Source organism: Herpailurus yagouaroundi, unplaced genomic scaffold (genome assembly GCF_014898765.1).
Source record: "Herpailurus yagouaroundi ecotype Mexico unplaced genomic scaffold, PumYag 181, whole genome shotgun sequence".
NCBI classification, from domain to species: Eukaryota; Metazoa; Chordata; class Mammalia; order Carnivora; family Felidae; genus Herpailurus; species Herpailurus yagouaroundi.
In genome coordinates, this window is record NW_024412412.1 from 27,750,845 (window position 1) to 27,766,689 (window position 15,845).

The following is a 15,845-nucleotide window of genomic DNA, read 5'->3' on the forward strand; positions in this document are numbered from 1 at the left end:
TGCCTCAGGCAGTAATTGATCATTCTCATGATTGGTCAGTTCTAAATATTTAGGTAGGGTTCTGCTGCAGTCCCCTGCATCAGGGCGTTGCCAGCATGCAGTGCTGGGCCTCTGGCTGCAGCTGAGAGGCAGGTGAGGGACAAGGCCACGAGTGGAATTCACAGAGCCAGCGGCACACTGGAGGCCCGGCCGATGCTCATGCTAGAGCAGCATGAGTCTGTGAGCCCTGCCCGCCGAGGAACAGCCCGGGAGTCTGCAAAAGGAGCCGGATGTTTCCTTGGGAGACTCCATTCTAGCCTTAAGCCCACTTCGGAAAGCCTGGCCTCACGAACAAGTGACAGCAGCTCCGTCTGCTTCCCTGTCTAGCGGTTGGAAGCAGGGAATCAGAAAATTACCTTTCAGTGCACAGAGGTGTGAGGCGATCAGAACACATGTCAACATTTTGTTTTGTTTTTAATGTTTATTTATTTTTGAGACAGAGAGAGAGACAGAGCATAAACGGGGGAGGAGCAGAGAGAGAGAGGGAGACACAGAATCCGAAGCAGGCTCCAGGCTCTGCGCTGTCAGCACAGAGCCCCACGCGGGGCTCGAACTCACGGACCATGAGATCGTGACCTGAGCCGAAGTCGGACGCTTAAGCGACTGAGCCACCCAGGCGCCCCAACACATCAACATTTTGGCAGAAAACTCTGGCCCCTTCCTGCTGCATCCGCCTGCTAATCATAACTTAATTCACTGCAGACGTCCCCCCACCCCCAAACAAGTTCTGCACAAGCCATGCAGTGGATTCCAGGGTGCCGGGTGCCTTTATTTTAGACATTCACACAGTCGGGCTTCCTGCTGGTGTGACGTCTGCAGTAGGGGTGCTGGTGCCCTGTAGGGTGGGGGTGTGGCTAGCTACCAGGAGAGGTCACCAGATACTTCGACAGCCAACTCAAAAAATAGTCCTTTTGTCATTTCCAGACCCAGGCAAGAGATCTAAGGAAAGGGTGACAGACCCTGTGTACAGACCCTTCACTAAGGGCCAGCACTCATTTGGAGCACCCCCTTCTATGGTTTTTCCCTGGGTCATTCATTCTAATGTTTAGTCATAAGCTGTATTAGAGACTGGAGGTTGCTTACAAAAGCATAAAGAAAGATTAATAGCTCAGGTATAGTATAGGCACAGAGAAAAGCACAGTCCTATACAGACACAAGAAGGGGACCAGAATTTTCTGTCTCCTGGAAGCCCAAGCTAAAGGGCAAATAATCCCTGCAGGGGACACACAGGGCCCTTAGGTGTGAGCAGACTGGGTTTTAGGAATAGAATGTCTTCTCTTAAAACTGAGGACTGGGCGGGGGGGTGGGGGGTGGGGTGGGGGCGCCTGGGTGGCTCTGTTGGTTAAGCATCCGACTTCAGCTCAGGTCATGATCTCACCGTTCATGGGTTTGAGCCCTGCATCCGGCTCTGTGCTGACAGCTCAGAACCTGCAGCCTGCTTCGAATTCTGTGTCCCCCCCCTTCTCTGCCCCTCCCCCACTCACGTGTGCATTCTCTCTCAAAAATAAATAAACATCAGAAAAATTTTTGAGAACTGAGAAAAATCTCCCCAGTGGACCCAGCCAGAGTCCTGCTACACCATCTCATTTGGGAAGACTGCTGATTTTTCATGATAGGTTGGGGTTTTGGATTTGGTTTGGTTTGGATTTGTTTGTATGGTTGTGGTTTACCGCCCCTCCCTGCCAAACGCAGCCTTTTTTTTTTTTTAACTCAAAGTCACAAGTTGATTCCAATAACTTAACATTGCCATGGTGACTAACTCCTTTGGTAGAAAGGAGAAAACTGTAAGTGGTGCAAATGGACAAGAAAGAATCACAGGAAGAGGGAAAGGGTGGGAGAGGCATTTTACAGTTTATCAAGATCAAAGGACAGAAACATGGCTGCAAAAAAACCACAAAACCTACAACTCCCACACCGGAACCACGTCTAAAGTTTGCCGGATCCGCTCTATAGCACCCATCCCTGTGCTGGGCCCAGAGGAATTCCAAACTGTTGTCATTTATCCCATGTGGTGAGCATCTCCCGTTTGTAACTTGCAGTATTTAACTGCTGCTTCCTCCTTCTTTTCACTTGTCTGAGGAGCTACAGGCCAAGTTCAGCAACAGTGTTGCAATTTGCCAGCAGGTGCAGCCAGCTAACAACAATCAGAGAAGCCTGGATATGCAAAGTTCTTTTTCCCTGCCTTCCAACTTTCCACAGAACAAAAACGCGGCAGGTGTAAAATCCCAGCTCCTAGCTAGGACATCCCTGGCCCTTCCGATTTGATCCAACTCACTTTTTATGGCCTTAGTTCTTACTAACTCAAGCACCCACTTAATCAGGGAGGTATCCTGAATATTTTTTTAATAAAGTGCAATGCTGGGTGTGGAGATGAAAAGATGAGCTTTCCTCTCTGCTCTGGAGAAGCCCGTTGCCTAGTCCGCCTAGGAACAGGCTAAGCTGCTACGCTAAAGCAAAGAGACATCTACACAGGCGCACACAGCAGCTTAAAGAAGATTCACTTTATTTTTCACACAAGAGACCATTGTCAGAGGTGAGTAGTCCAGACTGCAGGGGCCGCTCAGTTCTATCAGGGTAGCTGGAGACCTAGCTTCTTCCCAACTTGTTACATCATCATCCATAGGATGTTGTCCTTGGTTGCATGGTCAAAGCTGGGTCACAACCACATCCACGCTTCAGCCTGGGAAAGAGGAAGAGAAAAAGGGGAGAGCGAGCAATTTCCTTTCAAGCAAGAAACACAGACGGTGCACCTACCCTTTTGTTTACATTCTAGAGCGTGGGCCTAGTCATGTGGTTGCATTTAGCTGCAAGGACGGCTGGGAAATGTAGTCCTTAGCTAGGCGGCACTGTGGCCAGGTAATAATAAGTTGCAACTAACAATCTGGCTAAAAAGCATCTCTTTTTTTTTCCCTCACAGCCTAACTTTATTTTTAATTGATCCATGAAATAGTTTTGTATCTTACAGCATCGCTTTCAATTTTTTTTTTTAACGTTTATTTATTTTTGAGACAGAGAGAGACAGAGCATGAACAGGGGAGGGGCAAAGAGAGAGGGAGACACAGGATCTGAAACAGGCTCCAGGCTCTGAGCTGTCAGCACAGAGCCCGACGCGGGGCTCGAACTCACAGACCGTGAGATCATGACCTGAGCCGAAGTCGGACGCTTAATCGACCAAGCCACCCAGGCGCCCCACATCGCTTTCAATTGTAATTGCACTGTCAGGGTAGAGAGATGCCAGTTCACAGAAACTTGTGGGGAAGAGAATGTCCTGTAGCAGTTTACTGTGTCAGTTTGTATTCTGGGACATATTTTACTGCCCATCAGAGATGACAAGTATCATCACAATGGCAGTCTAGTTGATACAATTCCAGCGATATGAAACTTAGTCGACTTTCAAGTTTATTTTTCGCATGAGAATGTGATGTTTCAGGTGGCCTCTTGAGGCATGAGTAGAAGCTGGTCAGGTGGGAAAACAGGAAGAACATTCCAGAATGTGAACAGCATGTGTAGAGGCCTGTAGCCATGGCGAGGTCAGGTATATTCACACACTCATTATGGAGAGCAGGTGTGTATAATATGGGGGAAGAAAGGCAGGGGAGCAATTGGAGAAATGGAGTCGAATCAGATGATGCTGAGCCTTACACTAAAAACTAAGGAACTTGGATTTTTCCCTGCAGAGCAGATGCTGTGGGGCACCCAAAAAGAGTACCAAAGATACTACACTCCCAGGATCCAGAGCCACCCCCAAAGATAAGCAGAAGATAAGCAGAAGATAAGCCACCCCCAAAGATAAGCACGCAATCGCCCTGAGAGCTGCCAACTGTTGATAGCACCCAGCTTCACATGGACTACAACCCACATTTCTGTCTGCCCTATCTTCGGGCCTCCTCACCTGCCAAGCCAAGTTCTCAGGACACAAAAGGAGACCGACAAGAAGGCAATAGCTGTCCCTGAAAAGAAAAAGATCAACCATCAGTAGGTGCCCCAAAGCAAATTCACGTGTCACAATTCAAAGACTGAATCCTTATAGATGTTTTTTGCCCGCCAATCTGAATTTGGAAAGGGAAGGATCCTGTGAAAATTTACCTTCCCGTGTCAAGCAGGCACTGCAGCTAGAGATCTGGGAGAGCTGACTTCCGGAAAGACTTCTCACCCTCTGCAGGCTCTGCGGGTTTTTCCAGGATCCCGTCTGCAGGCTCTGCAGTGAGTGTGGGGCCCCTGCGGGTCTCATCCTGATCGCCAGAAAGTGTAGAGGAGGAAAAATAATTTCCCCTCTTCCTGTTATGGTGAGTGCTTGGCTGAGACCCCTTTTTCTCTAGGCCACCTCGTAAGTGAATAAGCTCATTTAGGTTGAAAGTTCTCCAGAGTGGCCACTAGTTCCCGATTATCCTTCGTAAGGTTTGCCTCCTTGTTCAGCCTTAAAAGAAAACTGTGTTTAAGTTGGACCCAGTCTGACCCCAAACCCATTCTGGCTTCTAGGTCCAATCCAGCCTGATCCCAGACCCAGGCCGGTTTCTAATTTGGATCCAGTCCAGTTTCCAGGTCAGACCCAGTCCGTTCCCAGACCCAGCCCGGTTTCTAAGTGTGACCCGGTTTGCTTCTGGTGCGTTTCTGGACCCAGTCTGGAGAGAGAACTGCTCAAATGAAGTCTGAAAGCTCACGACGCCAGACCTGCAGGGCCAGGACGCCGAGGGACTTCCCGGCCACCTCCAGAGGCAGCGACACAGCACAGAGCTCCAGGGGCTGAGCAGGTACCTACATCTGGTTGCTCTTTGCTTCTGGGGGGCTTTTGGGGTCTCCTCCTGCCTCCAGAACTGTTAAAAGATAAACTGAGGCATATTAAAACTTTTTAAGCGTTTATTTGAGCAAAAATCGATTCTAATTGAGCAGCCTCCAACCAGCAGAGAGAAAGTGAGCAAAGTCAAAGTCTTTTGTGGGCAGAAGGGAGCAGGAAGGAAAGAGCTGGTTGGTGTCTGTGAAGTTCCTTTCCTTTAGGCGATGGCAGGGGCCTATCAGGCACATTACCTAACTATGCTGACCAGGTGATTCCCGGGACAGCTGAAACGGGGGTTCAGTCCTAACTGGCTTAGCATAAACGATTCCATTTGTGCCTGTTGCCTTACTCTTAACAGCACACACAGCAAAAGTGAGAGTTTCAAAACACAAATCTGAGCTTGGCACCCTCCTGCTTCCAACTCTCCATTAGCTTCCTGTCGCTCTTAGGACAGAGAGCAGCCACCTCCCTAAATGCCCACAGGGATCTTCATGGTCTGCCTCCTCCTTCTCCAGCCTCCTCACATGCCACACTCCTCCCAGACACCCCAGCCCTTCTTATTAATCCATACCTGCCATGATGCCCTCCAGGAGAGAACATTGGCATGAGTCACACCCCTTTCCCTGCCAGTTTCACCTGGTGAACCCTTGAGGGTGTTCACATGTTACTTCCTCAGGAAAGCCTGCCCTAAACTCTGGCTGGGTCTGTGCCCGTAATTACTCACGTATGTAACCGTCCTGCAAGTTCCGGCTGTCACAGGTGCCATCTTCCATTAGTTTGTGCGATTCGTTGATTAATGTCCTCTATTGACAGCTCCATTTCCTGTGTGGTTCTTTTCTTCCTCAGCTACATTAACCACCAGTGAAGGCAGGGGCATATCTTACACTCATTAGTCTCCTTCAAAGGGCTTAGCCTATTGCTGATGTCTGGTTGTAACTGGAATGGTTAGTAGATTCTAAGCCCCTTTGCATAAAATGTGGGTTTACCTATAAATAACGCAAATCTTTCCTTAATGATACCCCATATCCTTGTGTGTGTGTGTGTGCGCGATCGCAGTGGTCTTGGCTTATGCTATATCTAGGTGGTATAGGCAGCTGCCTATTAGCCCGTGTGTCACTAGAGTTACAGAGAAGATGTGATTCATCCATCCTTTTATGCGTGTACGTGTGCATTCAATCAACAAACATTCATTAATATCAGGCAGAATGGTAGGCAATGGGCAACGCAGAGGCGAATAAAACAGCAGCTGATGGCAGGGGCTTCTCTGTACAGTTATACAAGTTGTGCACTGCATAAAGGTGCCAGTGAGGAGAGGAGCATATAAGCTGAAACTCAGGCATGCCTCATAGCAGGTAGGCTAAATGTGCCTGGAGAGGGTGACTTTATCAGTGATTTGAATGGGGCAATATGAAAAAGTTTGAGGCCCTGGTTAAGGGCTAGTTTTTTCAAATCGTGGGAGAGACGAAGAATGCTCTGTGAGGTTAGCACTGTAATTAAGGCTCTGAGGGCGCAGAGGAAAGAGTGACACAGACCAGTGGAGGGCTGAGCAGGACCTGAGGGAATGAGTTACCAGACTCATTCCAGACTTACCCCTGGAATAAGGTGAACACATTCTTTGTGTGTGTGTGTTTGTTTATTTATTTTGAGAGAGAGGGCATGTGCACAAGCAGGGGAAGGGATGGAGAGAGAGGGAGAAAGAGACTCCCAAGCAGGCTCTGCACTGTCAGCACTGAGCCCAACACAGGGCTTGATCTCACAAACCGCGAGATCATGACCTGAGCCAGAATCAAGAGTCGGACATTTAAACAATTGAGCCACCCAGGCGCCCCTGGACATTGTCCTTTGACTCAGGTGTTCTCTCTCAGAAGAGGCCTGAGGACACCAGGGACACCCAGAGAATGTGGGTAGAGAGGAGGAGGAAGGGAGAGTCATTAACAGAAGAAAGGAGGCCCAGAAGCTTATTTTACCGGTTCGCTCTGGTTTGCCTTTGAACATGTACTGTGGCCACACCCTCTCCCCATCAGGGATACCTACGCAGAGCTGGACAAGTGAACCCACACAGGCAGGGAGCACCCAGGCCCGTGCAGCTGTGCTGTGCTAAACCTGGAATGTTAATAAGCAGATTTGCAGTAGCCTCCTCCCAGCCTTTCCCACCCCCCAGTTGCAATGGGCCACCAAGGGAGGGTTGCCAGGTAGGCAGTTCTGTGTAACAGAGAAGGTCTATCTTTGTAGTTCAGGTTGTGCTGGTGAAGAGGAGGGCAAAACAGAGGACAGGGCTCAGTTTGGTCCCACACTGCCTCAATCTGTGGAGCCTTTCGTTTCTGGAGCCGAGGATTCTGCTCACCTATTGAGTCCAAAAGCCAAAACTCCCTTGCTAGGCCTCCAGCAAGATGTATTTCAGAGACTTTTTGAGTGATTGATAATATTACGTATGTTTATTTCACTGAGTAAAAACCCCTCACGTAGGTTATTGGATTTGAGATGGGAAGCAATTTCTGGGTGTGAAAGGGCCGTCTCTCATAGAAGGGACGAGGGACCGCCCGAGGTTGCATGCCTGGTTGGTTGACTAACAGAGCTAGGATGCACATCCGTGTCTGGGTGATTTCGAAGTAATGCTCCACTTTCTCGTCCAGAGAAAGGGAGCAGCAACATCTACCCTCTGGGGTGGTTGTGAGAATCTACATATGAAAATCTACACGAAGTGGCCAGTAGGGCTCCCCGTGCATAATATGTGCCTTATGTATTCAGAAACTCTTAGTTTCCCTCTTTTCCCTGCAACTAAGAGTGACCAACCCCCATAAGGCGTAATAAAAAGAACATGGCCTGGCCCTGGGCTCATCACTCTGGCTGCGATCGCGAGGTGTCTGCCTGCTGCTTGGTGCTCCAAGATGGCATCGTCTGGCCACCACGCTCCTTCTCTCGTGCCTCTCCCAGTAAAAACACAACAGGCTATGTGTATACGAACCAGCTGGGTGGGGACAGTTCTAAGACCATCATCAGTTATTATTAAAAAATATGTAATTGTTCCATTTGAACGCGACGCCTGTCTAGGCAGTGCCAGGGACAAGCTGTGGGAATAAGCAAGGGGTGGAAAACATCTTCTGATACCTCTAACCTAGCAGCTGTAGGAGGTCTCAATAGACACAGTGGCTCTCAACCTTACCAGATCCAGCTCCCCTTTTTTATAATAAGTACTCTGTATTTATTATTGTCATGAAATACAATTTTAAATCAATGTAACTTACCTTTGCTGGGGTATTGACTGGGAGGGGTTATAAGGGAACCTTCTGGGGTGTTGAAAATGTTCTGTATATTAATATGGGTGGTGGTAGCATGGCTATATTCATACATAAAAATTCATCGAGCAAGGGATCTCTCTGTTATTTTTTACAACTTTATGTGAGTCTATAATTATCTCCATAAAATTTTCAGTTAAAAATGGCGTTCAGGGAAATTTCATTTTACATGTATTTGCCATGATTTTAAAAAATGAGGTATCAGGGGCACCTGAGTGGCTCCGTCGGTTAAGAGTCTGACTCTGGGTTTCAGCTCAGGTCATAATCTCACGGTTCATGGGTTCGGGCTCCACATCTGGCTCTGTGCTGACAGTGTGAGACCTGCTTAGGATTCTCTCTCTCTCTCTCTCTCTCTCTCTCTCTGTCTCTTTGTCTCTCTCTGCCCCTCCCCCATTCGTTCTCTCTCTCTCTCAAAATATATAAATAAAAGTTTTAAAAAAGGGAAGTCCTTTTAAAAAATTAAATGTGGGGTGCCTGAGTGGCTCAGTTGGTTGGGCTTCTGATTTCAGCTCAGGTTATTATCTCACAGATCATGGGTTCGAGCCCCATATTGGGCTCTGCACTGACAGCAAGAGCCTGCTTCAGAGCCTGTGTCTCCCTCTTTCTCTGCCCTTCCCCTGCTCTCTCTCTCTCTCTCTCAAAAATAAAAAAGAAACATTTTTTAATAAAAATGTTTATTTAAAATAAAATAAAATATTAAAAAATGAGGTATGTTTCATACACATCAGATTGGCAAAAATTGAGAAGTTTAATAATATGAAATCAGGCAAAGATGTGGAGAGAAGGGAAATTCTTAGACACTTGTAGGAGCTTGAGTTAGTACAATGACTGTGGAGAACAATTCAGTATCACCTAGTAAGACTGGAAATGTAAATGCCCTATGAGCCAGCAGTTCCTGTTCTAATACACTATTGAGAAACAGTGCCACGCAGGAACAAGGATATGTGTAGGAGGCATTCGTGGGGTGTTGTTAGTAATGGTACAAAATTGAAAACAAAGTGTTCATTAGTGTCTTCTTTTATTTAAAAATAAAAAGCAACTGGGGCGCCTGGGTGGTGCAGTCGGTTAAGCGTCCGACTTCAGCCAGGTCACGATCTCGCGGTCCGTGAGTTCGAGCCCCGCATCAGGCTCTGGGCTGATGGCTCAGAGCCTGGAGCCTGTTTCCGATTCTGTGTCTCCCTCTCTCTCTGCCCCTCCCCCGTTCATGCTCTGTCTCTCTCTGTCCCAAAAATAAATAAAAACGTTGAAAAAAAAATTTTTTTTAAAATAAATAAATAAAAAGCAAGTGGGGTGCATGGATCACTCAGTTGGTTGAGCATCTGACTCTTGATTTTGGCTCCAGTCATGATCTCAGGGTTGTGAGATCAAGCCCTGAGTCAAGCTCCAAGTCAAGCCCTGAGTCCAGCCCTGAATCAGCTCTACGCTGAGCAGAGAGCATGCTTAAGATTCTCTCCCTCTCTTCCTCTACTCATCAACCCTGCTCACACACACACACACACACACATACACACACACACACACACACACACACACACACACACACACACTCTGTCTCTCTCTTTCTCTCCCTCTAAATAAATAAATACATACATAAATTTTAGAAAAGCAAGTACTGTGCAAAAGTCAACGTGGAACAGGAAATGTGGTTGGAAATGTTTGATTTGAGTTTATGGTTTGAGAAACGGTGCGGTGCCCAACAGGTACATTCATACCATTGATGAGTAATTTGGTTGTTTAAGAGTAAAATAAAAATATAATTTTTTTTTAAATTCCCATTTCCATGTTGCCCGCCCAAGAGTGACAGATAATGTACTCTGCCATTAATACATCCCTGTCTATTTAAAAACGTCCAGAGAGGGGCGCCTTGGTGGCTTGGTCGGTTAAGCGTCCGACTTCGGCTCAGGTCATGATCTTACGGTCCGTGAGTTCAAGCCCCACGTCGGGCTCTGTGCTGACAGCTCAAAGCCTGGAGCCTGTTTCAGATTCTGTGTCTCCCTCTCTCTCTGCCCCTCCCCTGTTCATGCTCTGTCTCTCTCTGTCTCAAAAATAATATATGTTACAAAAAAATTTTTTTTAAATAAATAAATAAAAATGTCCAGAGAAGCAAGCAAATGAGGCTTGGAGTTAGCTCAGAAGTAGGGGCTACTGCTTGGCTAATTGTAAACAGGGTTCTTAGTGCTGTTGAAGACATGAACAAAAGCACAGCTAGGAGTGACTGTTAGAAGTGATCCTATCACCAAACTGTATGCATTATGTCCAGTTTTTTGTAACCAATTATACCCCAATAAAGCTAAAAAAAAAAAAAAAGTGAATCCCCTACCCCCACTGAATCTTGCAAATGACTGAAGTCCCAAGTGACTGCTGACTACAACCTCATAAGGAGCACAGAGACACCAAACAAGCTGCTCATGAATTCTTGACTGGTAGAAACTGCAAGAAATATTAAATGAGCACTGTTGCTTAAAAAAAAAATTCACTGAGCTAAACACTGAAGATATGCATGCTTTACCGTAAGAATACCTCAATTAAAAAGTTTTTAGTTTAGGGGCGCCTGGGTGGCTTGGTCGGTTAAGCGTCTGACTTCGGCTCAGGTCATGATCTCGCGGTCCGTGAGTTCAAGCCCCGTGTCGGGCTCTACGCTGACCGCTCAGAGCCTGGAGCCTGTTTCAGTTCTGTGTCTCCTTCTCTCTCTGCCCCTCCCCTGTTCATGCTCTGTCTCTCTCTGTCTCAAAAATAAATAAACGTTAAAAAAAATGTAAGAAAAGTTTTTAGTTTAACCATCAGTTTAATGCAGAATAATAATGTAATACCCTTATTGCAATATAAAGGGAAATAAGAGGAAAATAATTTATGAAAAGTAGTTTGACATAAAAATTATTGGCCACTACGATTCCAGAAGAGTAATTGCAGGCTTACACTTAGAAAAAGCATCTCCCAGGGGTGCCTGGGTGGCTAAACAAAGAAAAAATCCTCTCCATAAGTGTGACAGTACAAGTATAGACTGACTCAAGTGTGTTGAACTGGTGACCTGAATACGTGCAGAACTGCCATTGGTGACTTGATTTCCCAAAATAGTAAGGATAGGAGATTAAATTTTCCAAAAAAGGCTCATTTCTAGTCCCACATGCTCTTCCAGAGCCTTGACATTACCCTATCAAGTGACAGAATTTATTACATTTCACTTAAAACTGGGCAAGCCTCTGTGACTGTCTCAACAAAGTGATGTTACTTGATTTATGACAATGGTCATAAAAAGTGGTATGATGGCAGTCAGCTTTTGGAATGGTGCAATAAGGACCTCTGAAAATCTACTTTTCCATAAAAGCAACAAGAACACTGGGGGGCGGGGGGGGGATTGTCAAAATAAACTTCGTCGCAGTTTGGAAATGAAACAAAACCTTGCAACAATCCTAAGAGCATTTATTCAAGAAAAACATTTGAATCTTGGTAATAACAGTGAACTTTATGGCATTTTAACTCACTCTAGGCCCATCCCTTCTTTACAGCCCTGCAGTAGTCTTGAAAAAGAGCTTTGTAACTGGTTGTGTTTTGTTTTATTTTGTTGTGTGTGGGTTTTTTTGTTTTTTTGTTTTTTTGTGTTTTTTTTTTTGGTAACTTTTAATTGTGGAAACCAGCAGCCTGATAACAAGAGGATGGGGCAGAATGGGTTTGGAGACCTCCTAAAAGCCACATTCCCAGAGAATTGTCTTTGACTTGTCTGGCAGCTCCCTGGAAGTCAGAGCTCTCCCATTCAGAGCATTTGTCAAAAATAATTAGCAGTGGTTGTTTAATATCACAGCTGCCTGAAGTGGTGATAACCGTTGAGGCACACAAGAGGCTGACCAAAAACTTAAAAGGCAAAGCTGTGGAATGAGATGTCCACAGGGAGATTAAAAAAGCTCTGACATATTCACAGGAATCTAGAAGGCCAAAAGCACATGCAGGGCTGTGTGCATATCTTCAAGATGTCCAAGAAGGCTCTAATCTCTCACTTTGAACTTGAGGCTCTTTGCAAGCAGGTAATGAAGGCTAAAGCAGAGTTGTAAACTCCTGAAGCATTGATGGTGAGCCCAAACATGCACACAGAATCCCTCAGCACAGGCTGGTAGATATATTGGTTTAGAGAATTTAATATCTACCCAATCGCCCCTGACCACTAAGCTAAGTGAGCAAAGAAGTCAGGGGCCACACATGACAAAAAATAGAGACTTTGCAAAATTAATTTCAGAAAATCACTAAAACAAATAGCAACACAGAAACTGCAACAGAACTAAATGTTAGGGAGGGGGAGCATGATAGCTAGAGTTGCTGATTGTATTCTTTAAAATGTCTAGTTTTCAACAAAAAATTAGGACGTATGAAAGAAACAAAAATATGGCTCATACACAGAAAGAAAAGCAGTTCATAAAAACTGTCCCTGAGGAAGTGTAGACACTGGACTTACTAGACAAAGATTTTAAATCAGCTATTATAAATATGTTCAAAAAAAAAAAGGAAACTATGTCTAACCAACTAATGAAAACTGTGAAAACAATGTCTCACCGTATGTGTGGGAGGTGCAGGAGAGAAGCGTCAAAGGAAAAGACCTCAAAAGGGAAGGGTTGGAGAAGGTGCAAGGCCTTAGGACATGTTTACACAGCTGAACGAGGCTGAGGCTTGTAACGACCATCTAGAGCCATTAACATTTGTCCAGGGCTGGATCCTCCTTCGCACCTAACACTTCCTGGTGTTATAGGAACCATTAACTCAAAATTCAACCTTGAAAAGCTAAACCATTAGACTGATTAACACACTTGCCTAGCTGACTTTATGCACGTAGTCTTTAGCAATTATCCTAATAAAAAGAAGCTGCATTCTGGAGTCGGGGCCTCATTCCGACTCGAGTGTGAGGACCTTCACTTAACTGCATTTTGTTTGCGGACTCATCTTTTGCGACTCCGGCCATACTCCCTGCAACCGAATGGGCAATAGCAACTTAAGATATAGAAATTATAAAGAACCAAATAGAAATTCTGAAGTTTAAAAGTACAGCAACTGAAATAAAAAAATCCACCAGGAAGCACAACAGTAGATTTGAGCAGGTAGAAGAATTAGCAACCTTGAGGGTAGGTGAATTGAGATCATCCAATCTGAGGAATAGAAAGAAAAAAAAAAAAAAGAAAAGAAAAATGGACAGAGCCTCACAAATCTGTGGGCTACCACCAAGTAAACTAACATAGGGGCACCTGGTTGGCTCAGTCAGTTAAGGGGCCGACTTTGGCTCAGGTCATGATCTCCCAGTCTGTGAGTTTGAGCCCCACATTGGGCTATGTGCTGACAGCTCAGAGCCTGGGACCTGCTTCGAAGTCTGTGTCTCCCTCTTTCTCTGAACTTCTGCTTGTTTTCTGTCTCTCTCTAATTATCAAAAATAAATAAACATTAAAAAAAATTTTTTTAACCAACATACACATAGTGGAAATCCCAAGCTGCGAGGTGAGACAGAAAGAGGCATAAAGAATATTTAAAGTAATGACCAAAAATTTTGCCAAATTTGATGGAAAACATTAATCTATAAATTCAAGAACCTTACCAACCCCCAAGTGGTATAAACACAAAGAGATCACCACCTAGACATATAATAATTGAACGCTAAAATCAAATTGAAAGCTAAAAATCAAAGAAAGAATCTTGAAAGTAGCACCAGAGAACTGGCTTATCACATACAAGGAATCCTCAGTAAGATTAATAGATGATTTTGGGGCACCTGGGTGGCTCAGTCAGTTGGGCGACCATCGGCTTAGGTCATGATCTCGCGGTCTGTGAGTTCGAGCCCCGCATCGGGCTTTGGGCTGATGGCTCAGAGCCTGGAGCCTGTTTCAGATTCTGTGTCTCCCTCTCTCTCTGACCTTCCCCCATTCATGCTCTGTCTCTCTCTGTCTCTAAAATGAATAAACATTAAAAAAAATTTTTTTAAATAAAAAAAAGATTAATAGATGATTTCTTATCAGAAACCATGGAGACCAGAAGTCAGTGGAGTGACATATTCAAAGTACTTGGGGGAAAAAAGACTGTCAACAAAGAATTCTATATTCAGCACAGCTATCCTTTAAAAAGGAAGGAGAAATTAAGACATTCAGAATTTTTTAAAAAGTGAATAAAAGAATTCATTGTTAGCAAACCTGCCTTAAGAGAGATGTTTGGGGTACCTGGTTGGCTCAGTGGGTGAGGCATGCAATTCTTGACCTTGGGGTGGTGGGTTTGAGCTCCACATTGGGTGTAGAGATTACTTATAAATAAAATCTTTAAAAAAAAAAAAGACGGAGGGGTGCCTGGGTCGCTCTGTCGGTTAGGCATCCAACTCTTAGTTTCGGTTCAGATCATAATCTCATGCATTGTGGGTTCTCATGCTCTGTGCTGAGAGCACAGAGCCTGCTTGGGATTCTCTCACTCCCTCTCTCTGGCCTGCCCCCGCTCATGCTCTCTCTCTCTCTCTAAATAAATAAGTAAACTTAAAGAAAAAAGAGGGAAAGAGAGAGATGCTCAAGAAGGCTCTTCAAGTTGAAATGAAAGGACACTAGACAGTAACTCCAATCTGCACAAGATAGAAACAACACCAGTAAAGGTACCCATATATCTTTGTGTTCTCTGATTAAATGGAATGAAATTAGAAATTAATAACAGAAAGAAATTTGGAACATGCAAAAATACATAGAAATTAAACAACACACTCCTAAATAACCAATGGATCAAAGAAGGAATCAAAAGTTAAAAAATACTTTGAGATGAATGAAAACAAAGATGCGACATACCAAAACTTATGGGATGAAGCTGAACCAGTGTTTAGAGGAAAATCTGTAAGTGCCTATATTAAAAAAGAGAGGGGCACCTGGGTGGCTCAGTCGGTTGGGCGTCCAACTTCGGCTCAGGTCATGATCTCACAGTTCATGAGTTCAAGCCCTGTGACAGGCTCTGTGCTGACAACTCGGAGCCTGGAGCCTGCTTCCGATTCTGTGTCTCCCTCTCTCTCTCTGCCCCTTCCGCGCTCACACTGTCTCTTTCTCTCTCAAAAAAAAATAAATAAACGTTAAAAATTTTTTTCTTTTTTTAAAGAGAAAAGATGGGGCACCTACTTGGCTCAGTTGGTTAAGCATCTGACTTCGGCTCAGGTCATGATGTCACAGCTTGTGAGCTCGAGACCAGCGTCGGGCTCTGTGCTGACAGCTCAGAGCCTGGAGCCTGCTTCAGATTCTGTGTCTCCCTCTCTCTGTGCCTCTCCCCCATTCATGCTCTGTCTCTCTTTCAAAAAATGAATAAACATTAAAAAAATTTTTTTAAATTAAAAAAAAGAGCTAAAACCAATAACCTAAACTTCCACCTTAAGAAATACAAAAAACAAAACAAAACCCAGAGCAAATTACACCCAAAGGAAGATGGAAGGAAACAATAAAGATTAGAAGATTAGAACATAAATAAGAGTAATAAAGAACAAACAATAAAGAAAATTAATGAAACTAACCCAAATAATTTTGAGAATGTAGAAGACCAAAAAAACCTTAAAACTATTTTAAATAATTATTTTTTAATGGTAAATTAATTTTACCACATCAGTACATATAAAAAACAATTGCGTTTAGAAGTTTTTACAATTTCTTTTTCTTTGTTTCTTTGTTTCTTTCTTCTTCCTCCTTTTTCTATTCTTTTCTTTCTTCTTTCTGTTCTTCTCTGTCTCTGGTTATTATTTTGCTCTGAAGTCTTCC

At 44.6% G+C, this 15,845-nt stretch overlaps 1 long non-coding RNA gene across 1 annotated transcript; it reads right to left on the minus strand.

Moving 5' to 3' along the window:
* Positions 1–2,520: 2,520 nt before the first annotated feature.
* LOC121039975 (uncharacterized) lies at positions 2,521–5,535 on the minus strand. Its single transcript, XR_005795070.1, has 3 exons — positions 5,385–5,535; positions 3,932–3,989; positions 2,521–2,719 (listed from the first exon to the last, which is right to left on the minus strand). It is a non-coding gene; the product is annotated as an uncharacterized LOC121039975 (long non-coding RNA).
* Between the last annotated feature and the right edge of the window lie 10,310 nt (positions 5,536–15,845).